This window comes from Sturnira hondurensis, unplaced genomic scaffold (genome assembly GCF_014824575.4).
Source record: "Sturnira hondurensis isolate 20B ecotype Veracruz unplaced genomic scaffold, ASM1482457v3 Scaffold0021354, whole genome shotgun sequence".
In the NCBI taxonomy this organism is placed as follows: domain Eukaryota; kingdom Metazoa; phylum Chordata; class Mammalia; order Chiroptera; family Phyllostomidae; genus Sturnira; species Sturnira hondurensis.
This window is the reverse complement of record NW_028093985.1, coordinates 30,037,854-30,064,688: the sequence shown is the minus strand read 5'-3', so window position 1 is coordinate 30,064,688 and position 26,835 is coordinate 30,037,854. Positions and strand designations below refer to the sequence as shown.

Below are 26,835 nucleotides of genomic sequence, written 5' to 3'. Positions count from 1 at the left end.
AGGCCAGATTGGCTTACTGCCTGTCTTTGGATGGACCTAAGAATGGTTTTTGCATTTTTAAATGGTTAAAAAAATTTGTGACACAAGAAAATTATATGAAATTTCAGTAGTCAATAAAAATCATCCACTGTAAGCCACAGAGGGGAAAAAAGTGGAAAAAATGAACAGTTTCAAGGTCTGTAGGACAATACCAATAGGTCTAACATTCACATCAAAGTCAGAAAGTAAGGAGGACGACAGTGCTGAAAAATATTTGAAGCCATACTAACCCCAAACTCACTAAACCAAAGACAAAGAAAAAACCTTTAAAGCAGCTAGAAAAAATAACCCACTATTTATAGGGGAACAATAATCAGAATGACTGGAGATTTATTAACAGAAACCAGGAGGCCAAGACCAATTGGAACAACATTTTTAAAGTATTTGTTAATACTTTTAACAAATGTTGTTAAAATTTTCTCAGAATATTAAAAATGGATCTGCCTCTTGACCCAGCAATTCCACTCTTAGGAGTATATCCTAAGAACCCTGAAACACCAATCCAAAAGAACCTATGCACCCCAATGTTTATAGCAGCACAATTTACAATAGCCAAGATTAGATGCAACCAACCTAGGTGCCCATCACTAAATGAGTGGATCCAAAAACTATGGTACATTTATACAATGGAATTCTATGCAGCAGAAAGAAAGAATGAGCTCCTACCCTTTGCAACAGCATGGATGGAACTAGAAAGCATTACGCTGAGTGAAATAAGCCAGGCAGTGAAAGACAAATACCATATGATCTCACCTTTAACAGGAAGCTAAACAACAAAACAAACAAGCAAGCAAAATATAACCAAAGACACTGAAATAGAGAACAGGCTGACAGGGACCAGAGGGGATAGGGGAGAGGGGAGGGAATCTCTGGGGGAGAGGGGAAGGATTCACAGGAACAAGTATAAAGGACACATGGACAAAAACTAACAGGGGTGGAAAAAGGAGGGAGGTGGGGAACACTGGGAAGGTGGGCTGGGATGGGAGTAAAAGACAGAAAACTGTACTTGAAAAGTAATTAAATAAAAAAAAAAGTTTGTCAAATCCAGGTTACTATAACCAGAAAAATATCTTTCAGGAATGAGGGTAAAATAAAAATATTCTCAGAGGAAAACTAAGAAATTCATTGCCAGAAGACTTACTTTTTTAAAAAAATCACTAGATGAAGTTCTCTAGCCACAGGAAAACTTAGGATATCAGGAATAAAAGAATAAGAAAAGTGGTAAATACCTGAATAAATATTACTGACTTTTCTTCTCGAGTTCTTTAAAATGTGCTCAACAGGTAGAAAGAAAAATGATAATTTTCTGATGAATTTTCACATTGACAGAGATTCAATACTTAAGTACAACAAAGAGGGAAAGGCACACAGATCCCTACAGTGGTAATATTTCTGCATTCTACTTGAAGTAGAATGTTACAATATTGACTCTTTGTAACTGTGGAAAGTTAAAGATGATTTTGGTAATTGCTAGAACAACCACACACACAAAAAGTACAAAGCTGTATAACCAAAAATTCATGAGAAAAAGTTTAATGGATAGTAAAGTGTTTTGTTTTGGTATGATAGGAAAAAGAGAAACAAAAAACAGAATCCAAATAAAATGACGGTCTGAAATCCAAACATATCAATAATTATTTAAATATAAATTATTTCAATACAACATTCAGTAGACAGATTGCAAGAAAGAATTTCATAAGCAGTCAACTCTATGCTTTCCAAAGGAACTCACATATAAAAAGTAAAAGGATGGAAATAAATATTATATGTAACATAAATGATAATAAAGCTGGAACATCAATGGTAATGTCAGACAATACAGACCACAGAGCAAAGAAAATTACACATGAATGAATAAAGAGGAAAATCACATGATAATAATTAAGCTTCAATTCACCAAGAAAACATGATCATTCCAAATGTCTATGCTTCAATCACAAATACTTCAAAATTAAGGAAACACTGACAGACTGAAAAGAGAAAGACAATTTCACAATTGTAATTGGAGACTTAAATGACCCTTTTTCACTAATTGTAGTAAAGAGAAAATCAGCAAGAATATAAAATAACGGAATAACATCAACTAAGTGAATCATATTGATATGAGAATAATATTGACATTTATAGTAAAACTCTACTCAACAGCAGCAGAAAAAACCTTCTTTCCTTTTTTTAAAAAGATTTTATTTATGTAGTTTTAGAGACAGGGGAAGGGAGGGGGAAAGGGGGAGATAAACACTGACATAAGAAACATCGATTGTTTACTTCTCGAACACACCCCGATTGGGAACAGAACCTGCAACCCAGGCATGTGCCCTGACTGAGAATCAAGCCAGTGACCCCTTGCTTTATGGGACAACGCCCAACCAACTAAGCCACACTGGTCAGGACTAAAACACTCTTTTTCAAGTGTACAAGGACAATTTGCCAAATTAATGCATACCATTAACCTGAATCATAAAACAAACAACAACATAAAATAAATGAGATCATACAAGGTATGCTCTCTGCCAATACTACAATTAAACTAGAAATCATTAACAGAATTAACAAGACAATTTCCAAATACTTGAAAATTAAACAACTTGCTTTTAAGTTGATTCCTGGATAAAAAGAAAAAGTCTTACAAGAGAAATTAGAAAAAATTTTGAACTGAACAAAAATGAAAACAACATCAAAATTTCCAGGTTTTAACTGATGCAAGTAGTTACAGGAAAATTTAGAGCTTTTTATATTAGAGAACAAGAAAAGTCTCAAGTTAATAATTAAACTTCTACCTTAAGAAGCTAGAAAGAGAAGAGCAAAATAACCCCACAGGTAGCAGAAGAAAATAATAGGAAGAGCAAAAGTAAGTAAAATTGAAAATTTAAAAATACTGAAATCAATGCAAGATAGAGTTGATTCTATAGCTGGAATGAAAAAACTCTATCTTCATCTCTGAACATGCCTGAACCTGATTTTTGGCTCTGAGACAAGATAAGAACAGTCAGATTTATAATTTTACTGATTAAGGTCTGAAAATCCCCTGGGATCCTAGGGCGAGTTTCTTTACTGATGGTTTGCAACTGGTCTAATTGGTCTAACAAACTTAGCTTGTTTAGATAGGCCAGGGGGACATATTTGATTGGCCAAAAAGTATGTTTTCTCCATAAAATAAGACACATTTTTCATTTTCACCAATACTTCACTGATGTGAATATTTTTAGTATATTGCCTGCCTCAAAAGAATGTTGATTGTTCTCAATTAATGTCTCAATTTGATCACTATCAACTTCAATTGGTCTACCTGATTGTGGAACAATGTCCAGTGAGAAATCTCCAAACTACTTCTGACACATCTGATCACTCACAGCACCTTCTCCATACACTGAACAAATCTTTTTTGTGTGTTTCAGTTGTGTTTTTACCTATCCTGAAATAATAAAGCATAATATGCTGAAAACTGATGTGTGTTTTTCCATTCAATATTAAAATGGCTACACAAAAATTCACCAACTTCAGTAATTTTTTAATGCACACACATGACAGCTGTCACAATACAATCTAACAAAGTTTTCCCAAACAAAGCACTACTAGATCATGTGTCTGATCTTGAGGCTTAAGGACCACTCATCTCCAGACCCTCCTTTAGCTCTGGACCTTAACGAATCCTGTCTTTCCACAGAACAAACCTGTCTGACATTGCCTCTTACTATCTTTACTCCCTGCAGACACATGGTTGCAAGCAGTCTAAACTACTCACTGAAGTGTATATAAAAGATGTTTCTTTACACAAATATATGTAATACCAGTAACATATATTTTGATAAATAAAAGAAGAAATAAACTATTCTAATTTAATAGTTAGGTAAGCTAAACAATAAGTAGATGGTTTATGTAAGCTAAACAAATACTTATAGTTTATAGATATTAACATTTGTGTTTTATATTAACATTTAATGTGAGTACTGTTTTTACTGATCTCATCCTGAAACTCGTATGTAGTATTTTGTAGTACACACCTGTGCTTCAACAACCTCTAGTTAGAAAAATTTATGACATACTGTGCACCTGGAATTGGCCCTCATTGTCAAGAAAAGCAGCGTTTCATCACTTGGAAGAAGCAAAGTCTCCAATGTGCTCTAGCCGTAATATCCATATTCATTAACTAAGCTTAACAGTACTAGCTTACAGTGGCTTTCAATTTTTTTCGAAAATCCATCAGAATATGTTTTATATCTACTTCTAAATATATGATTGAACTCTTTCCATGTGTGAAATATAAATAACAATAATGAATTATGCTAGAAAAGTCTTTTAATATCTCATTAAAGATCTTCCAAGAGTATTAATAAAAAATTTAAAAAACACACTGAATTGTTTAAATACTCAGGATCCTTAAAAGTTGCCTTAAGGGGGGCGGGCAGGGTTGGGAATATAAGACAGAAAGCTGTACTTGAACAAGAATTAAATAAAAAAATTATTTAAAAAAAGTTGCCTATAAATAAAGTGAACTTTGCCAAGTATTATCAATAATTCCATTTTCCTAGGAATGATATAATTTTATACTATCTTGAGGCCAAATTTTGTATCTGAATAAAGTAATAAATCTTTATAAAACACATACTTTCAAGGAAAGTATAATTATCTAAGAAATAAGTAATTTATATTCAAAATCAGTTGTAAGAAATGAATTTATTTAGTTTAAAATATTTTATTTATTTATTTTTAGAGAGAGGGGACAGGAAGAAGAAAGAGTGAGAGAAACATCAATGTGTGGTTGTCTCTCATGTGTCCCCTACTGGGACCTGGCCTACAACCCAGGCATGTGCCCTGACTGGGAATTGAACCAGTGACCCTTTGCTTCACAGGGCCGTGCTCAATCCACTGAGCTATACCAGCCAGGGCAGAAATAAATTTAATTAGCCAGGGTTAGCTTAATGTTTTATGCAAAAATTTCAAAGTAGAGAGGAATGAAAGTTTAAATAGAGCAACAGGAATAAAAAGGTCCCTTAGCAGTAAATCCAATCTTAGTACCATATTCTAGGACAAAATTCCATAAAAATCCTATTTGCTCTTCAATCCTTGTTTCTTATTTCTCAGAAAAACTTTTGATTTTCAGAAATTAAGTAGCAAATATGGACAAAAGGTAGGAGATGTTGAAACAGAAAGAAGCAATGTTGATTAAAATGCTTTACAAAATGAATTAAAGGAAAAGAATTTTCTGAAACACAATTGAGGTTAAAATTCATGACTATGCAGTTAGGTAATTTCCAATTTAGTTCCTTATATTAAAATGAATTTTTATATATCAATCTTCATTAAAATGAAAGACATAATAATATTATCATAGAGAAAGTATATTTAACTCACAGAAACTTGAAAGCTTGTTCAATATAATCATTTTACCTTACAACTTTAAACTCCATCCATTGCAGCCCCAGAATTATAAATAAAATTAACTGGTGTGAAATGCCTTTTTTTCTTTTTCTATTCAGAAATAATACAAAGAAGAAATAGGAAATAGAAGAGTGAAAACAAGATATATACACCTGAGATACTGTTCAAACCTAGTTTGCTAGTATCATAGCAATAAGACAATAAAATATAATTATACTCTCTTGCACAGAAGCAAGACTCCTGAAGAAAACAGTCAGGAAATCTGGTCTAGTTCATAGAATATACATGAATGGGCTTTCTGTAGTCAAAAAGACTATTAGAAGAGAATTTTCCTGGACTCATTTTGAGGCACAATATAATTCACAAAAAGGTACGAAAGAACATGGGATTTACCTGGCTATGCCAATTCACTACAAGAAAGCCACAGCAGTGATAAAGCATGCTGGGCAAAGAACGGAAGTTGAGAAACAGCTCAGAGTGAGCTCCAAATACATCTTACTGTATACTGAACTGTATATAGTATACTATATACTGTATTCATGTACTGAATTCTTTGAGAAATTCAAAGATAAGTTAAACATAGTCCCTGTTCTCAACGGCTTATGAAAGTACAGACTGAGAAAGACATGTGAATACTATAGAGCTGGAACACTGAGGCACATATGGTTGATATTATGAACACAGTTAAAATTAACTTCACAGAAAAGATGGAAAGATTTCCCAAATCTCTCATAATAGCTTTCCCTTAGCTTCCTACAAGCTGACAGAGAAAACCATAGAGTTCTTACCTGAGGTGGTCAGAAGTCATATCTAATATATTTGACAAGAAAACTGTACTCTCCAGCATCCTTGAAAGGAGAAGGTAATAGTTAAGTGGAAGCTGTTCTGGGTGAAAAATAAGGCACAGGGGACATGCACACCTGTGCAGGCAAAGAAGCTAGGCGTTGGCAAGAATGCCTATGGTTCTTTTACCCATGGTTGGTGGTTGCTAGCATCCCAACAGTACCAGCTTTCTTCTTCCTAACCTTTCCTCAAACTGGAGGGTTTATTTCACTCCCAGCAAACTGTCTCCCAGTTTACCATGGAGCTGCCTCTGCCTCAGGCCACAGTAGCCACCAAGCCCATTTAACTCAATGCTACAACTGCACTGAAGGGGAAAAAGTGAAAGCCTGGGGAGAAATAAGAGTCTTGGAATTTTTAAAATAAAAATCTCAGGGAATAAGGGTATAGGTCCATTAGATTCTGGTCAAATGGTGGCTATGACCAACACACTGGATATGCTGTAGATAAATTTAAGAATCCAAACATCATAGCTAGCAATGATTCTCTAGGAAATTTCATCTCAAAAAAACAAAGATAAACACTTAAGAGTGTACTCTGATAAGTATCATGAGTACTAACAGCACCCATATTGTGCTAGAGAAAGAAAAAAAGACTCAAAAAGAGGTAGAATTTGAGAAAAGCCTTACACATGAACATAATTCTGATATACCAAAAGGAGACAATGACTTCAGCAAGAAATAACCTTCAAAAAGAAGTGGAAATCTAGGTCGAATGAATATAGCGATATGGGAGAAGCAAAGGGTTCTTCAGGGGAACATTGTTGCATGAAAAACTAAATATACTTGCTGAACAATCACAGAGAGCTTAAAATGCTCAGCAACCTATCATTCATTCAACCTTAAAACCACGGGTTGCTAAACTTTTGTTTATGTGTGTACGTGTGTGTGTGTAACCCATTAATTCTTAAGCATGTGACTGTTTGTTCTACTATACCAATGTCTGATATATAGAATCCTCAAAAAGAGAAACTGAAGTGATGTGGGCACTGGACAAACTGGGGTGAACACAATTCGCCCTGCTCCTTTCCTCTAAGTACACCTACAAACCCTGGAAAAAGTGCTAGGGAAACCAAAGAACTCTGAAAGGTGGTCAGAGGAAGGCAAATTTCTTTGACGTCCCAAGAGTAAGGGAACAATAGAGGCAGGAAGACTTATGTCCCCATCAAACAACAGAAGAAGGCTTGACTCTCAACCTAGCCACAGAAGGCAGTCCAGGTAGGTCACTTCATCTCCTGGATCCCATGATAATCCTCCCCAACACCAGCTGCAAGGGGATGGCCTGGGAGGCCAGCTAACAAAAAGCAGTCAGGTGAAGTGCTCTGTCTCCTTACAGGGCCTGAGACTCCCCTGCCTGCCATAAAATAGTGAGGTGGCCAAGAAGCACCAGCAAGATGGACCCCAGCACAACAAGCAACCAAGCTGGCAAGGCTCTTTGTCCCCACAGGCCTACTGTCTCCTTCACCAACTGAGGAATAGCAAGGTAGCTAGGCCTCACTGCAAGGGAAACACGACCACAAAAAGCAGCCTGGCCCAGGAAGCCTCTTTGTCCCCACAGAATGAAGATGTTCATTTCCTGCCTAGACACGGGGAGCAGGAGGCACTGCCAAAGGACCCCATACCCCACCACCAGCACCCCATCCCGAAGGCACCCTCCATTCCCGAGGGAATTCAGCCAGCCAAACACCAAACAGCTCATGTGCCTGAGACCCCTGTTCACCAGTGAAACACCTGACAGGCCAGCCAGAGGAAACTCTATCCATCCCAACACACCACTAAAGGAGCAAGTGGGAACCAAATAAACCAGAAAACCATATTAATGTTACAAAGGGTCTAAAAATAAAACTGGCACTGAAACCACAACACATAAACTAGGCCAGGACAAGCATGCTAAACCTAAACATGGTAACCACAAAAATATGAGACTTAAATAGAACCAAAAGTCTCCTAACAAAACAGATAAAATGTCTAGGGTACAGTGAAAAATCACACCAACAGCCAAGAAATCACAAACTGAATGAGAAAAGACAGTCAGTCAACTGACATCAGTGCTAAGACAGATCAGATGTTGGGATTATCTGACAGGGACTTACTTTAAAGCCGCCACAAAAATGCTTCCAACAACCAAATTCTCTTGAAACAAATGAAGACAGATTGTCTCAGCAACAGAAACAGAACTTATTTTTAAAAATGTAAAATATAGAACTGAAAAGGAAAAAAAACTCACAGAATGGATTTGTAGTAAAGATAACAGAAGATAGAATCACTGAATTAGAGGACAAATCAATAGAGTTTACCCAATTTAAATAACAAAAAGAAAATAGATTTTGGGGGGAATTAAACAACCTAAGGGGCCTGTGGGACAATAACAAAAAATCCCATGTTTGTATCACCACAGTCCCCGAAGAGGAGGAGAAAGTGATGCTGAAAGACAATTTAAAGAAATAATGGCTAAAAACTCCCCAAATTTGGTGAAAAACACAAACATACAAAGTCAAGAAGCTTAGAGAAGATTATGTAGGATAAACCCCCAAATCCAAGCTGAAACATACCAAACTTAATCTGAAAATTGAAAACAAAGAAGAGTCTGACAGCAGCTGGAGAGAAAGGACATGCCTACAAGAAAAGACCAATTCAAAGGACCCATTCCTCCTCTGAACCTGGAGTTCAGGAGAAAGTTGCACGACATTTTTCAAGTGTTAAAGAAGTTTTTCATTCCTATACCTGCCACTACGTGTAGGAATGAAGGACAACAACATTCTCAGGTGAAGAGAATCTAAAAGAATGTGGTCAAAAATAAATCTAAAATGAGTTGATATTTTCTTCCCCCACTGCAGAAGACTGTTTTGTGTACCCCAGACACTTTAGGGGGGCTGACACTACACACGGAAGGCTGCACAGGATAGGACAGACATGATAAAAGTGGTTGTGGGACAATTCCACCTTGTTCACCTTTCACAATAACTCTATGTGAGGAAAGGATTAACAGAGGAGGTCTGCTTTATTCTGTTTCTGCTTATCTTCAGAGTCATGATGATGAGCCTTAGTCAAACTGAAAAATGAAGCTACTAGAATGTCTGAGAGTTACTGAGTAATGTTAGTTCATGGGCCTGAAGTGGCGAGCCAAGATGAACACATCGGCATGTTTAAAGTAAACATGGAGAGTGACACTGCGCAGTTGGTACCTGGTTGGGGGTCTTTACCATGGCTGGTCGCATGACAGATATGTGATCAGCAACCTGTGAGAACTCTGGACGCCAAAGACTCGAATAAGATTTCCTGAGCAATGACATACTGTAAATGTCTCTGCAATTAGAAGGTGGAAAGAAAGACATGCCCACACAGTTCCTGCATAAATGGGGCAAGGGAGCCTACGTCTGACTTCTCCTTTGCTGCCCCTATTGTTCCTGCAGGTGTCCTCTGCTGGAATAAATCTTGGCCTTGAGTATAACTTTATATTAAGTTATGTGAGTCTTTCCACTCAATCAGTGAACTAGTGGGTGATGGTGGGACCACTAAGGCCCTCTGAGGGCTTTGAGGTTTTGAGAGATAAGTTACTCAGGCAAAAAAATGGCAGAACAAGTGTTTGAACCCACATCTTTCTGACTGTGAAGATCATAACCTTTCTAACTGCAGTGTTTGCCAAAAATAATAATTTAAAGTGAGCGTATGACTCTCAAGTTCAGAGAATGACTGTCATGCAATTATCAGTTTTAGCTAACTAAAACAATGAACTGTAACATTCTACTTCAATTTTCAAGTTCTAGTCCTAAAGATTTATTTTTTAAAAAGATTTTATTTATTTATTTTTACACAAAAGGGAACTACATATCAATGTGTAGTTGCCTCTCTTGCACCCCGTACTGGGGGCCTGGCCTACAACCCAGGCGTGTGCCCTAGACTAGAAATCAAGCCAGTGACCTTTTGGTTTGACCCGCCGGCACTCAATCCACTGATCCACACAAGTGATGACCTAAAGATTTCTAACTTCTTATAGGTTATGTTTTATGCAGTTTATACCTTTTACACTTTGTTGTCAGCAAATTATTGCTATGTAATCAATTATAGATTGCTCTTCATTCACTTGATTTACTAGATTATAGTTTAATTTAAAGCTTTTGCACAACCCTTTTTGGCCAAAATATAAAATAACAATAAAACTTTCAATTTATAATCAAGTAAAATGGTTTTATATACCTGGCAGATTGTAGTTTACTTTATATAACCCATAACCTAAAAATATGACTCATGCTTCAATCCAGACCATTCTTTCCAGAAGATAATGTATGACAAAATTTCCCTTTTCCTACAGTAACTCTTTACCAATTTTTCTATAAAATTGAATTTTTTCCTATTTATTGATTCAAGAGAGAGAGAAAGAAAGAGAGGAAGAGAAACAGTGATGTGAGGCAGCAACTGGTTGCCTCCTGCACACGCCGCAACTGGAGACTGCACCCACAACCCAGGCATGTGCCGGGACCAGGAATCTAAGCAGCAGCCTTTCAGTTTATAGAATGGCGCCCAACCAACTGAGTGACCCTGGCCAGAGCCAATATTTCTGTAAAATTTAAAGGAATCAACAAAAGTAAGCCATTACTATAGCATGAACATTATGTTCTTGTAAAACCATGTTTAACCATGATTAGGTAGAAGAGTGGGCATGATTTATAAGAATAACTGGAAATAAAACCAATAACAGCTTTAAAATATTAAAAGCTAAATCTTAAATTATTTTGGCCTCACAAAAGTAGCTATTTCAAATGAAGCGAACAAAACGGCAAATAAGCAGCTTCTCCTTTGTTCACCTGCAGAAGACAACTAGCCACAATCTGCTCCGCCTGCAGGGGACTAATCACGCTTCCTGGTGGACTGCCACAGGGTACAGATGGTCATTATTTACTATGGCAATCAGTCCCTGCCAAATTGCCCTGGGGTGGCTGCACATTGCTTCCTAAAGTTATCCCTTCAAAGCACTTTACAGGGATACCGGGGCATATTTCAAATTAATCTCAAGCAAATAAGTCGGAGTGATTAGGAGTATGACGTAAATAAACACCACACTATGATTCTTATTCAGTTCTCCAGAAAAAAGGCCCACCCAAAAATACTTCTAACCCAGCTACAAAATGCTCTTATTCTATCCTTATAAATCTTCCATATATTCAAAATCCAAATAAAAAAGGCTCCCTAAAGAAAATGAGAATTTAATGCAACATTTTTACTTTAAAAAATTTTTGCTGTATTACTTCTGCCTAAAAAAAAAGAAAAATTCACTAATACAACTATTTCCATGCAAGAGCCAATGTAATGTAGGTCCAAGTTGAGAATGTAGCTGTAGGAAATAGTTGGAAATATAAGCTTTACCACATCATGGTTAAATGGGTGGGAGTAATCATTCAGTATAATAGCAAAGAAAAAAAAGGCAAAAATTTAAATATACACTTAAAAAATTTCTCACCACAAAGATTTAAGACCGAGAACAGATGAATTTCTGAACATATTGACAAATGACATTTCAGAGCCTTTATTTTGAAGCCACAAGCCCAACATATAATCCTAAGAAATAATAATTAAAGAAATGCCACAATACAGAACATAAAATGATTGTCAGGGGCCATAATTTTACTACTATTCATACTGAGAAATAATTGCCATCTCTACTTTTCTTTTATACACAGGTTTGCAGTCATTTCGCTTCATTACCTGCTTAGACTGCTTAGCATATTTATTCCATTTACAAATCTCAGACATACCAAATTTTTAGAGTTGAGGGATTATTCAGAATTTGATCAGCTTTGTCATTAAAGTTATTAGGGTTACTTTAGAATAAAAATGCTCATTGACAAGTATGCAAAGTAGTCTGCCTGTCTTGTCATTCATTCATTTTGGTAATTGAATACTTGTTTTAATGCTCTATAATTAATTCTAAATAATCCAAAAGCTCTTTTCCCCCAAAATGGGTCTTATTTATAAAGACTTCCATTACCACCTTAGAAAATATTTCATTATAATTTACAAGTTCCAAAAAACAGAGGTTTTGTATATGTATGGTATACTTTTATCCTGTCTTTATAAAGAGAATTTTAATACTTACTTTTAATTCACATCTACTCAATTTACCTACTTAGGTGATGAAATTCTGTTTCTATTAGTATACCATTGATTGAAATAAATGCTGTATAACTCTTGGAACATACACTAATATTTTCCAATTCATCTAAACTTTAGAACACCATTTTTTGACTAAAACTGTCAGAACCAACACTCCAAAGGCAGACGTGCAGCTAGTATATGGGAAAAAAATGCTGATACATACCCTTTCTAAGTTCTGGAAACTGAGTGACTAAAATAACCAGCTAGGAAAATATTCAGGTTCAATTTGATCTAACTCTTACAAGAAACATCTTATTATTCTTCTGTAAATCCCATGTCATAGATTTAGCCCTTCTGCTGATGGAATTCAGTTTAACAAACAGAATGTGAAAGGCAAAAAGGTGCTTTCATTACAATGAGAGCAAAGTCTAGATTCTACTCTTAGGAGATTATTATCCAGTGAGAATATAAAAAAGAAAGGAGGATTAGACAGTACTTTTATCCCTCAAGAGCAGAAAAATATGAAAAGTGTAGCTTTTTCCTTTTAGTCTTAGCGTCCACCCTTGCTCTGCCCAATAAAGCAAACATTACTGAACCCCAAGACCACTATAACACTCTCCTGAGATTTCTTGCTTTCATGCTCCCCTCATAGACATTTAGAAAGCACGAGAATTGTTAATGATTTTTAAACATAATTAAGAACCTGTCATTCTTTTTATTAAAACACTCAAATGTTGTCATATTACTCTTGGAATAAAATACAAACTCTACCATAGCAAGCTAGGGCATAATCTGGTTCCTACAGATCTCTTTCCTTACCTTATTCCACTCCCTCCTTTGAAAGGCTCTCTTCATTCTTTCTAGAGACTAAGGTGTTGGTTATTGTTTATTTTCAACCTCTGTATATTTGTATTACTAAGCCACTCTACCTGGAACTTACTTATCTCTGTAATTTCTTCCATAGGTGACCCTTTTTCATGCTCCTGGACTGACTCAAATTTTATCTCCTAAGAAGAGATACAGCCCTGGATGATGTGCCTCAGTGGGTTGAGTGCCAGTCTGTGAACTGAAAGGTAGCCAGTTTGATTCCCAGTCAGGGCACATGCCTGGGTTGTGGGCCAGGTCCCTGGTTCAGGGTGTATGAGAGGCAACCTACTGATGTCTGTCTCCCTCTCTTTCTCCTCCCCTTTCCCTCCCTCTAAAAAATACAATCCTTAGGAAAGAGAGAAGAGATACAGTTTTATCTGACCATCCTTTCTAAAATTAAATTCAAAAGATAGTGCTACAGTTCTATATTATGTCATTAACACTTGTGAGGCCCAATATCCCACATCTAAATATGTAAAAGTTATATATCAACTCAACAAACTGTTAAACATAACATGGTCTATCCCATTAGTTTGACAAATATATCTCCCTAACAAAACCTGTAAAGTCAAATATTCACTTCTCAAGAGCTCTGCACTTGAACATGGCAAAATAGGAAAAGTCTGCTCCAGGCCTCACACTCAGGCCTGCCCTCTTTCCTTCTCACTCATGATTCCATCATTTCCTCGAGTGGTCTAGCATACATATGCCTACAGATATCCCATCCTGCACATCCAAACTGCATCCATATATCCCACGGACAGCCCCCCACCTGTTAGCCACCCACCAGGTAAGAGGATGGGTAAGAGGTCTGGACAGGCCATGGAAGTAGACTCAGGGTAGCTGAGGCAGAGAATCTGAACTCCTAGTGTCAAGGGGCACTTACCAACTAACTACAAATGGCACACATTCCAGATGCTACAAACCCCTCAATGTAGGCACAGTACAAAATGGAGTCAGAGTAGGAGCTGTGGAAACTCCTTCTGGGCCTAAGAACATCATCACTTTGTCTCCTTTTGTAGAACTATCAACTTACAGTTATCTTTAAACGTATTTACCTTTCTATATCTCCTCCCTCTAAAAGTTAAGCTGCACATATATAAGGGCTTTGTCTGTCTTACAATGTCTAACATACGTAGTTGCTATTAAATAAATACTTGTTGGATTAAATTTCTTAAAATGACGTAACATGAAAACACAACAACATTTAGAAAAATTACACACATTTTATAAGGTCATGTTTTGCAAATAAGTATCTATCAAATCTAAGGAAACTAATCATTTGCATTTCAATTAATCTCATTTGTATGAGACTTAGTTTAGTAAACATTATCTACTTTATAAGAGGAGATATATGCAGTCTCATCTTATAAAGATATATGCTATCTTAAAGCCTTAGTAATTTCATAAATGTATTAAGAAAAATACTGAATCTCTCATTATAAACTAAAAACTAGTGGTAAGAAGAAATTAGCCAATAAGAAAGCTTACTTTGGGAAGAGAATATTCTAATATATACTCTATTCAGCATATTAAAATATCTAAAACATGCTTCTAACAAGTCGGAACCTAGTAAAGTTAGAATACTAAAAATAAAATTCTACTTGTGAGTTAAAATTTCATTAAATTACTTGACAATTATTGAAATATACTAGGCATTTTGTATCAAATACTATCTCCTCAGAGAAATTTTATCTGGCTACAAATTCCATGTTGTCAAGATTAAAAGAAAGATCCAGGAGGATCTTTCCACAGCAGAAAGATACTAGTATTGTGGCCCCTGAGGGCACTCTTATTCAGGTCAAAAAAAAAAAAACCTTAAAAGACCTATAGTTAGTCCAAATGTAAATTTTACAATGTTCCTGCACACCTGATGTAAATCTAAATGTGTTAATTAAAATGATAATAGGATAACACTGAGTGCAGCAAAAATAAAATTCATTTGTCTCAACCTAATGATGAGGTGAGTATGAAATATTTTGGCATTTATGACAACAGAAGTGTAAAGTAACTACTCTAGAATCATTCTGCTTACTATGTGAAGCAAAACACTTAAAGTAATTTGAATTTATAGGAGAATAAAGGCAAAACGGTCCCTTAACTCTCAGTAACAAGTATACCAATACCATGAGGGACTTTACGCGTTGAAAGTAATAAAAACTTCATTTCACGCAGCGTACTACCAAATCAAAGAGGATCATTTAAACATATTCTGGTGGTACCAAGTCAAGACCAGAAAAAAATGTCAAAACTTTTCACCCAATTATTTCATTGCAGTTATCCAACATGTAAGATAAACAAAAAGAGTTATTTCATCAGTAAGAAGGCATTTTCTCTTTGCAAAGTGGCTGAAAGCCAACTTTAAGATTTTTTCACAGACTTTATGAAAGCAAGAATGCAATTTCTACATGTGAACTCTTGGCTGCATAAATAAAGTCAGAAAGCAGAGTGCGGAAACAGATTCTAAGCCAAAACTCACAGGGATATATAACGGCTGGATAAAACATAATTAATCTTTCTCACACATCCAGTTCTTTACCCAGGAAAGGTTTCCAACAAGTTAAATTTGGTAACAGAAAAGCCCCTCCAAGTCATGAAGAAGAAAATTATAACCTGAATATAGTTATAAAACTACAGATTACTTTCTTACCTGATCTCAAAAATTAATAATTTGATGGAATAGCTCTTTTTATTATGTAACTAAAAATAAAAGAATGTTGGCTTGTTTCTTATTTAAGTTGGCCTTTGGAAGACTTATACATAGAAATTTTAATTTTACTTTTATAATTATGGTAGAAAATCAAGCTATAACCAAGCTTAGATCTATTATACATGATCATAAAATAATATTACTAATTTTTTAAAGCACAATTTCAAAGCAAATTTATCCCACAAATACTGATCTTGCTCAAAACAAGTTTGGGAATCCATTTTAAAATCTGCTTTGAGAACTTAAGAACATTTCCAATGTCAGTCAATTATTAACCTCTACAAGTAGATTTAATTTTCATAAAGACAATCATGAACAGTGAAATCTGGTAGTGCGGTAGGTGGTCAAACTTGGTGAAAAATTATTTGACTGCAAAGAAGTAAGACTGATTTTAGGTTAGTTAAAAAGTTATTAAGCCAATTCCAAAAGAAATATATTTAAAAATATTTTTAGAACAATGCAGCATTGTTAGAATTTTTTCTGCATGATTATCTTGATAAAAAGCTATGTCATTATTATCAATGTTTTAAATTAGTGTCAGATGAAAATTAGATATTTATATACCTTATGAAGTGATCACCATGATAAATCAAGTACCCATCTGGTTCCATACATACTTATTACAACTCAGTCCCTAGATAGAGGGGAAAAGGACACCTAGAAAAGGGCTTTCTTTTATTCTTTCTAATATATTTCCTTGAGCAAAGGAATCAAAGGAAAAATAAACAAATGGTGCTACATCAAACTAAAAACTTTTGCACAGCAAAAGAAACCATCAACCAAATGAAAAGACAACCCAATGAATGGGAGAACATATTTACCAACGATACATCTGATATAGGGTTAATATCCCAAATTTATAAAGAACTCATACAACTCAATATTCAAAAGACAAACCACCTGATTTAAAAATAGGCACAGGACCGGAATAGACACTTCTCCAAAGAAGCCATATAGAAGGCCAACAGACATGAAAACATGCTTGAAGTCACTAATCATCAAATAAATCCAAATTAAAATCACAATGAAATATCACCTCACACCAGTCAGAATGGCTATCATCAACAAATCAACAAACAACAAGTGCTTGTGAGGATGTGGAGAAAGGGGAACCCTTCTGCACTTTTGATGGGAATGCACATTGGTGCAGCCACTGTGGAAAACCATAGAAAGATACCTCAAAAAAAAATTAAAAACAGAATTGCCTCATGACCCAGCAATTCCATTTCTGGGAACGTATACAAAGAAAGCTGAAGTCTGAATTTGAAAGCACATATGTACCCCTATGTTCACTGCAGTGTTATTTACCACAGCCAAGATCTGGAAACAACCCAAGTGCCCATCAGTAGATGAGTGGATAGAAAGCTGTAGTACATTTACACAATGGAATACAACTCTGCTGTTAAAAAGAAGAAATCTGTCCTGGCTGGTGTAGCTCAGTGGATTGAGTGCGGGCCTGTGAACCACACGATCACGGTTCAATTCCTAGTCAGGGTACATGCCTGGGTTGCAGGCCAGTTCCCAGCAGGGGACGCATGAGAGGCAACCATACATTGATATTTCTCTCCTTCTCTCCTTCCCTTCCCCTCTAAAGATAAATAAATAAAATCTTTAAAAAAAGAAGAAGAAAATCTTACTTTCTATGACAGAGTGGATGGACCTGGAAAGCACTGTGCTAAGTGAAATAAGCCACTCAAAAGACAAATACCGTATGATGCAGAACTAATGAACAAATAAACAAAGTAGAAACAAACTCATAGATACAGAAAACAGACTGATAACTCTCAGAGGGGAGGGGGTGGGGAGTTTGAATTTGGGTGAAAAATGTGAAGGGATTAGCCAAGGGGAAACCCACCCAATAAACATAGACAACACTGTGGTGATTGCAGAGGCAGAGGGGGTGCACGGAGGCATGAATGGTGTTGGGAAGAGACTTGACTTTGGATGGTGAACACACCATACAATATACAAATGATGTACTATAGAACTGTACACTTAAACCTACATAATTTTATTAACCAATGTTATCCCAATAAATTCAACGAAAAAAGAAAGGACTTTCTCAGCTCACAGTCTCTATATTCTTTTTGTCCACTCACAGCAATTCTGGAACATGTGATCCTGTGGCCCAGTCCTCCAAGTGAAAGAAATGTAAATATTCCCTTCCATTCAAGGACACCAAAAGGCACAGAAAGCAAATCACATATGTAATATAATATGGTTAAAGGTGGCTCCATTTACAGTAAGAAAACCACATTTCTGCTTAAAAATATAGTTTTGCTTATGATCTCACTTCATCCTAAATTACCATATTATAATACTTTCTGCTCCCCCCAGGCATGATGTACTAACCCTGCCTTAGTGCTTAGTTCTCTGTCCAAGCTTATATTGTCACCTGTCACCTTGTATTCTAATTACCTGTTTATTTTTCAGGCTCCCTGGTCAACTGGGAGCTCCTTGAAGACAGAGACTTATCTTAGTCATCACTATAGTTCCAGAGTGTATCAAGAAGCTATCACATAAAGGGCATGCAATTTTTTACAAAAATTAAGGGATGAATGTATGCTCCCTTCAACTGTTGCTAGAAAAAGAAAAGTCAAGAATTTGCCTCTCCGTTGACATCTTAACCACTCTTAACTTTTGTAAAAGTCAATTTTTTAAGACAAAGAAAAATTATTTGATTCCAAGAACTGATATTTCATGTTTTATGACAAAGGAAACTGACACAGCACAGTTATAAAAAGTCTTCAACAGAAACACTTAGAAATGGAAATGACACCACCATGATGACTGCAAAGGGGCGAGTAGATGTTGCTTTCCCAAAAATGCTGTACCGCTGTGTTAGAGCCAATGAGCTGATGATGTCATGTACACACAGACTCAGGGTCCAGACAACTATCAGACAACATAAGAGCAGCTTTTCCCTATAGCCAGATTGAGTCTGACATTATTCCTGGAGACACAATATCATGCTTTCACATTAACATTTACAGAGATATCAGAACAAAATGTTCTTTTAAGAATCAATGTTTAAAAAAATTAGCACTTGGACCATTTTACCCCTCAGAACTATGCTGGGTTTGCAGATCTGTGGTTAAGACATGGCTGTGGGTATTCCTTCCACAGACTGGAGTTTGTTAGAGTTGTCAAAAGTAAGGCCTACTTCAAAAGATACCAAGTGAAATTTAGAAGATGATGACAGGCTAAAACTGATTACTATGCCCAGAAATGCTTGGTCATCTGGGATGAAAATAAGTATGATACGCCCAAATACAGGAAGACAGTTCATGTAACCAATGGAGATATCATTTGCCAGATTTCTTATGCCCATGTAAAAGGAGATGTGACAGTTAGTGCAGCTTATGCTCATGAACCCCCAAAGTAAGGTGTGAAGGTTGGCCTGACAAATTATGCTGTGACGCACTGTAAAGGCCGCTGCTGGCCCACAAGCATCTCAATAGGTTGCTCCTGGATAGCTCTATGAAGGCCCAATGGAGGTGACTGGAGATGAGTACAATGTGGAAAGCACTGATGGTCATCCTGGTGCCTTCACCTACTACGCTATTCGGATACAGGGCTTTGTAGAACTACTACTAGAAATAAAGTTTGGGGGCCCCTGAAGCAAAGTGTGGAAGAAGGCTTGTCCATCCCTCACAGTACCAAGGATTCCCTAGCTATGATTCAGAAAGCAAGGAATCCAATACAGAAATACATTGGAAATACATCAGGGGTCAGAACAGTGCAGGTTACATGCACTACCTGATGGAAGAAGAAGAAATGCTTACAAGACACGATTCTCTCAGTGCATAAAGAACAATGTTGCCCTGGCTGGTGTAGCTCAGTGGATTGAGCACGGGCCTGTGAACCAGACGATCGCGGTTCGATTCCCAGTCAGGGCACATGCTTGGGTTGCAGGCCAGTTTCCGGCAGGGGCCAGTTCCCTGCAGGGGATGCACAAGAAGCAACCATACATTGATGTTTCCTTCCTCTCTCTTTCCCTTCCCCTCTAAAGATAAATAAATAAAATGTAAAAAAAAAAAAAAAAAAGAACAATGTTAACTCCAGACATGATGGAAGAGATGTACGGGAAAGCTCATGCTGCTATATGAGAAAGTTAAGTCTATGAGAAGGAGCCTCAGAAAGAAGTTAAAAAGAGGCAGGACCATCCCGAAATGTCTCTCGCCCAGAAGAAAGACTGGGTAGCCCAGATGACAAGCTTCCCCAGACCTCAGAACAGGCTGCTGAGAGCTAATAAACCATACCACAATCTTCTCTGAAGATTTTTCAGACAAAGAAATAAACGTATTGACCAAGCAGCTAAAAAAAATCAATGTTTAAAAACATTACTTTAAGAACAAAGATCACACTAAAGTCTGAAAATGCACTTCACATTCCATTATCACTACTCTAAAAACAGATTATTTCCCTTCACACGTTCAGCACTGTGAGAGTCAGGGCTTTAAGTATGCAAAGGGAGGCTTCCCTTCTACAGTCCTTTGCTTTTGTCATTTTAAATCTATCAAGTACGACTTGTGTAGTTTCTTATTTCTCTTTGTTTCATTATACATCATATTCATAGACTTCTCTACCATTTACCCTTGTGGAATACTTTCTTCTTCCCCATTTTAGCAAAAGCAAAAGAAGAAGGAAAAAAACACTTCATACAATTCAAAGGAAATTATAGTTAGCATTTATTTTCATCTCCTCCTCCGAATTCATTTAATTTCGTTATCAAGACACACCTGTCTCTCACAGAACAAACCTCTCCAATACTGAGTTCTAGGCACACTGCCGATGAGTGTGATCACAAATACCGCCACACAAGGTTCAAGGGAAGCGACCTTTAGAAAGACTTTCTGGAAAGTATATTACATGAAGAAAAATGACTGTTTTAAAAATAAAACATTTACTTTGAAACAAACAAATTAAAGAGGCGGGGGATTGCATATATAAGTACCTTCTGCAAAGGACTAAATTAGTAGTGGGGTTGTAGATTTAGCCTCAAAATAAGTAAACAAAATTTTAACTGCCTCTGCTATGAAAAGCTAACCAAACAATCCACTCCCCAATTCTCCATAACCATTCTCTCTTCATTTAATCGTGAACCCAGCAGTGTAGTATTGATCCATGTAAACATTATCTCTGGAGAAATCATCACCTTTACTAACCTAATCTGCTAAGCATTTTAGCAAGCCTAGAAGATCACAATCACAGACATCTTCACAGCAGAAAAATACTATAGAGTATGTGTTATATAAGCATCATGAATTAAGCCTCTAGAACACAGAAGAAAATATTTTTTTGGTTTTTGTATATCCATTTCTCCTTTTTCAAAATAAATCATATTATTTGTGTCAAAAAGAAATGTTCGAAACTCAAAAACATTACAATAATAGGCAATAAAGAGAACACAGAAACCTGAATAATATCTTGGAGTATAAAATGAAAGTGGGCAAATGTTTAAGATTTATAGACAGTGTAACTACATGAGTAACTGGGTCCTGGAGATGAGAAAAGGTACCCCCCAATTTAGTTGAATAAATGCAGGCAATAATTAAATGTCATAAATCAAGACATAAAATCCAGAAGAGAAGTGAAGGATGTGGGGTCAGGAATGAAGGTAATGAATCCCGCTTGAACTATTTTAATTTGGGACACCCAAATCCAGGTGTTGATCCTCAGAGACATAACTATCAGTCAGAAGCTTATGAGACTAGTAAGAGAGTGGGAGAAGCACAAACCATGTAAAGAGGAATAGAAACGGAGAGGCAAAATCAAAAACTGAGAGTAGGTTTTCAAAAGTTAAGAATTGCAGCAGACTGTTTAATACCCATGCTTTCCTATCCAAGTGTGCCTGCTCCTTTGTAATGAGACTTTGCTCTTTCTCCCACCCACACATGGAGTCTCTTCCTCACCTTGAATCTTGGCTGGGATTGTGGCAACAGATTATGGCGGATGTGGCACTGTGCAAGAGTTATAAGGTCTAGACCCCCAAAAGCCTTCAAGTTTCTATCTTCAACATCTAAGAATGTCACCCTAAAATCATGATGATGTGAAGAAGACTGGGATTTAAAAACAGCCATTTAAGCTGTCTCAGCTGAGCCCACCCCTTAATTTGTCAGCTGAATGCAAACACGAGTGAGCCCAAGCTAAATCGGCAGAGCTGCCTAGTCAACACACAATCATGAGAAATAAAACACTGTCTTAAGACACAAAGTTTTCAGGGGATGTATTATGCAGAAATAACTAAGTGACACAAGAACCAACAGGACTGCATCCTGAAAGAAGCAAAAAGCAGAGAAGATAGTTTCTATTAAAAAAATCAGAATTTTCAAAGAGTAGCAGAAGTTTCCAATAGGCTGAGGACTGAGAAGAGGTCATGAAGCTGGTGTAAGAAGTCATCTCAGACACTTAAAAGTCCAATTTCTGTAAGGTGGGCAGGGTAGAAGAGCAGCCTTTTTTTTTTTATGAGAAAATTGATGCAATAAGACAGATTACTCTGATACGTTACTTTATAAAAAAGGAAAGAGATGAGCTATTTTAAAAAACTGAAGGGGCAGACTAGTTGAATGAAAGCTTTGGCTGTTATTGTTTGAGATAAAGATGGAGTGGCTGAAGAAAAGGCTGTAAGGGGAAAATACAACTATTTTCTAAAACTAAAGAAAATCGATATATCAAAGACACAAGGGAGGTGAGGAGAGATGGAACAGGCTGATGAGTATCTTAATTTGAACTGCTATAACAACACAGCACGAACTAGGTGGCTTAAAAAACAAAAAAGATTTATATCTCACAGTTCTGGGAGTGTCAGCAGATACAGCGGCCGGTATCTGGTGAGAACCTGCCTGGCTCGTAGACCAGCGCCTTCTAGCTGCTTCCTCACGGGGCAGGGAAAGAGTGCGTGCCTCGCCTCTCTCCTTTTTATAAGGACACTAATCCCATCATGGAGGCTCCACCCTCAAGATCTTATATAAACCTAATTACCTCCCAAAGGCCCCCTCCTCTTAGTATCCTCCAATTGGGAGTTAGGACCACAAATATGCAGGTGGTCCTAACATACCATAACAACATAACATAACATAACATAACATAACATAACATAACATAACATAACATAACATAACATAACATAACATGTGAGTTAACCACAGAAAATGAAAGCCAAAGAACCAGGTGAGGTGAGTAGAAGAAAGCTGGGATAAAAGAGGAATACAGAGGGTAAAACAGGAGAAATAATTGTTGGTAGGCATGCACAAGAATTTCTTCTCCAGGTTTGTAGTTGAAGAAGAAAGCAAGATAATCTGCTAAATTTGAAGAAACTGAAATTTTAAGAGCTTCAGAAAAATGGTAAAGTTTAGAAATAGTTTTATTTAGTCTAATTTCAGGGAACATTTGAATTACAAAGTAAAACAAAATAGACTTGTTCAAAAAGAAACCTAGATTACAATTTTTCCTCATCTTTAAAAATTACATGTAAATAACAGTTGCCTTCCTGCACTTTCCTATGGCTACAAACAAAACAAAAATGCCGAAGAGAACTGCTTTTCAGCGCAGGTACATGGTAAATACAAAAAGCAATATCTTGCTTACGGCTCAGTGAAAACTCTTCACAGCTTTCTCCATTTCACTATCTCATACGGAAGAGTACAAAGAAAAGGAAAAATCGTTGAACCTCTCCAAGAGTCAAAGTCATCATTTATAAAATGAGCTTAATGCAGGTGCTGTCTGACTCATGAGGTGATCTTAGAGTACATCTGAATGAATACTGGTTAAAAAAATACTAATTTCAAAGTGTTTACAGTTTGCTTTTCATTCAATTAATTGTGCTAAAAGTGGTCTCCTTAAAAACATGAATTTGTCTTAAGTTATACTATGGTTGAGAGGAAAAATATTTAGTTAAGATGAGATGATTGATTCACTGATTCTTACAGTGAATGACAATTCCTAGACAGATTACAGCATATGAAAGTGTAGTAAGTATAAGAAGGCAGAAGACAGAGCTTTTGCTTTTAGGAATTTCAACTGGAGGAATATTTAAATTCTGTTTGCTGTAAGGGATAATGAGGGGGCCATCAAGGAACATGTATGAAGATCACCTGGAGAAAGCCAAAGGGGTGAAAATGGAGACAATGTACTTGAACAACAATAAAAATAAACAAAAATCTTTATGTTAGTTAGTTGGTGAAATATTAACATTTGGTATATATTAGGTTAAATAAAACATTATTGCAATTATAAAAAATTCTGTTTGCTACACTTTCATTTGTGTGAAAGAGCACGCATAACTATAATATGTGTTTCCTGTAGATTCCCTAGGTATTTGTTTTGAAGTCCCCTGTCTAGACCAGAATTCTTTTCCAACCACTTTATCATATTCTCTGGTTATTTGAACTTAAATATCTTGTGCATATGTATATGTTTGTGTTTGAGTATATACAAATGCTGGAATCTCCCACAGAAAGATAATAAATGCTTATATGTATGTTTCCCACTTCATGTAAATATAACAGCAACCATTAACATACTGCAGATATACGTGTCATGTGAGTAGGTATGAATGAACACACACACACACACACACACACACACACACACACACACACACAAATGGTTATTTTCTCCATTTGCCAACCTTCCACCCCCTCCAGCCCTTTCTATTCTCTGATCCAGTCTACTCTGCTTTGTGTATCACGAAGCTGACTCTTCAGAGGTCATTTTGAAGGGAGTTGATGGACTTCCAATTAGATTCTATTAGAAGATGCAGGGTAAAAGCAAAAACATATGAGTGTTCCTTTCCCACTACTCTCTGGTGTGGTGCTGTGTTTCTAGAAGTTGCAACATCTCCTCAGGATTTAAGCTTCCATTGGGAAGCCCCACCTGTAAAGCACCAGTACACAACAGGCTCTGCTAACTATTTCTTCCTTCTCTCCCTTCATTGCTAGGAATAGTAATGATTCCTGACTATGCTGAGTCTCTAGGAAACTAATCACCCCTAGGCTGCCCCTTAATCCTACCCATGATTCTCTCAGTAGTTTCTTATTTTGAAAAATCTCTTATTAAAGCTATCTGGGTTGAATTTTGCTTTCTACAAGGGCCTTCACACACACACAAACATGTACTTATTTGTACACAACATGATAGTAAATACATAATACCAGCCAACCACTTAATTTGAAATGTAAATAACCACCTAAAATGACCACAATACTAATTACTTCACGAGGTTCAAAATCGGATCCAAAACCAATATATTTTTGATTTTTCATTTTTTGTGACTATAAAACATGTGTGTCTGATAAAAAATATTGCAAAAACAAGGCAACACTATAATACTTTGCAATATACATTTTCAAATATTTTAGAACAAATTTATAATCATGCTGTAAGTAATGTTGTATGGCCCGTTTGTTCAGCTAAAAACACACTATGATCATATTACCATATTAACTAATGCAAAAATATTTTAATAGACTGCAGAACATTATTTTATGTGAATTTGTCATGATTTATCTGTTCCTTTTGAAGACACTGAATTACTTCCGAATTTTAGCTACTGTTTTCAATAACATCATGAAGGTCCCTAAACTTCTAATATGTCTTGATATACATTCTTAGAAATAGAGTTATTGGAGAGAAGGATATGGATATCTTCAAACTACTGACTGATAATCAATAAAAATTCTGTGATTATGGAAATGTTCTATGTCTGCTGTATGCAACATAGTGCCACTAGCCACATGTGTCTATTTAGCACTTACAGTGTGGTGAGTGAGACTGAGGAAATATTTAATGTACATAGCCTGTGTGGCTAGTGGTTATTTAGTACTACACAGCACAGTGCAAGGTACCTAATGTGCAACTGACACTCAGAAAAGGTGTAGTAATTTACACTTTCATCAGCAGAAAATAAAAGTGCTCATGCCCTCATCTCTTCATGAGCAATGGCATTCATTATTTTCCAATATTTGTCAATTTGAAAGGAAAAGACAGGGTGTAATTGTTTTTTAATGTACATTTCTTTGAATACTAGGGTTAAACATTTTATGTTTTCTATCCAGTTTTCTTTCATGAATTATTTGTTTCTTTGCCCATTTTTCTACTAGAGAGTGAGTTCGTTTTTCTTAGAATAAATGCACCCTACATATTAAGTTCATGTGTGCCACATCTGTTGCAAATAATTTTAACTTTTGTTTCTGATGACTTTTGATATATAGAAGTTTTTCATCTTAATGCAAATTTATCAATCTCATGTTTATGTTTTTATCCCAAGCCAATTTAGATAAAGTCTCAATCAACTTACACATAATTTATTCATTTATCACCTTTGTGAAGACATAGTTTCAAAATGAAACAGTGAATTCATATCTGAAGGTACCACCCCTGCCTCCAACACAGAGCAGTGACAGGTAAAATATAAAAAGAAATGATCAAAACAGTTGTGCTGAACTCAGAAACAAAACATGTAAATACTTTAAAAAAAACAGACACACAAATCGGCAAGTAGGGCTCATGCTGTGAACCTGCTGTGCTTCTGTGTGTTATGTGTCTGGAATTAGAAGTTAGAGCAAAGGATTTCCTCTTAGTAAAAAGAACTAAAACTAGATCCAAGAGCCCAGCTTGCAACAACAAACATACAAGTCATAGTGAAAACCAAGACAGCCAATACATATTGGAAAAAGGGTTAATTTCTCTAGTAATGATGGGGATACAACTGAAACTGTATGTGTCAGAATGGCAAAAATAGTAAGTATGGTTCAGATGTAAGGGAATAAAAACTCTTTTTGCCCTACTAATAGAACTATAAATTAGCACAAATACTCAGCAACATCTAACAAAACGAAGGATGTGCATACCCTTTCATCTTAGTGCTCCACTCCAGGTATGAATCATAGGAGAAACTCTCATACC

General features: G+C 36.2%; 1 protein-coding gene and 1 pseudogene across 3 annotated transcripts in view; one reads left to right on the top strand and one right to left on the bottom strand.

Annotated features, from left to right (window-relative positions):
• Positions 1 to 26,835, bottom strand: part of FER (FER tyrosine kinase) — a 397,214-nt gene that overhangs the window by 127,481 nt on the left and 242,898 nt on the right. The window lies entirely within an intron of this gene.
• LOC118977422 (60S ribosomal protein L5-like) lies at positions 8,870 to 20,204 on the top strand (annotated as a pseudogene).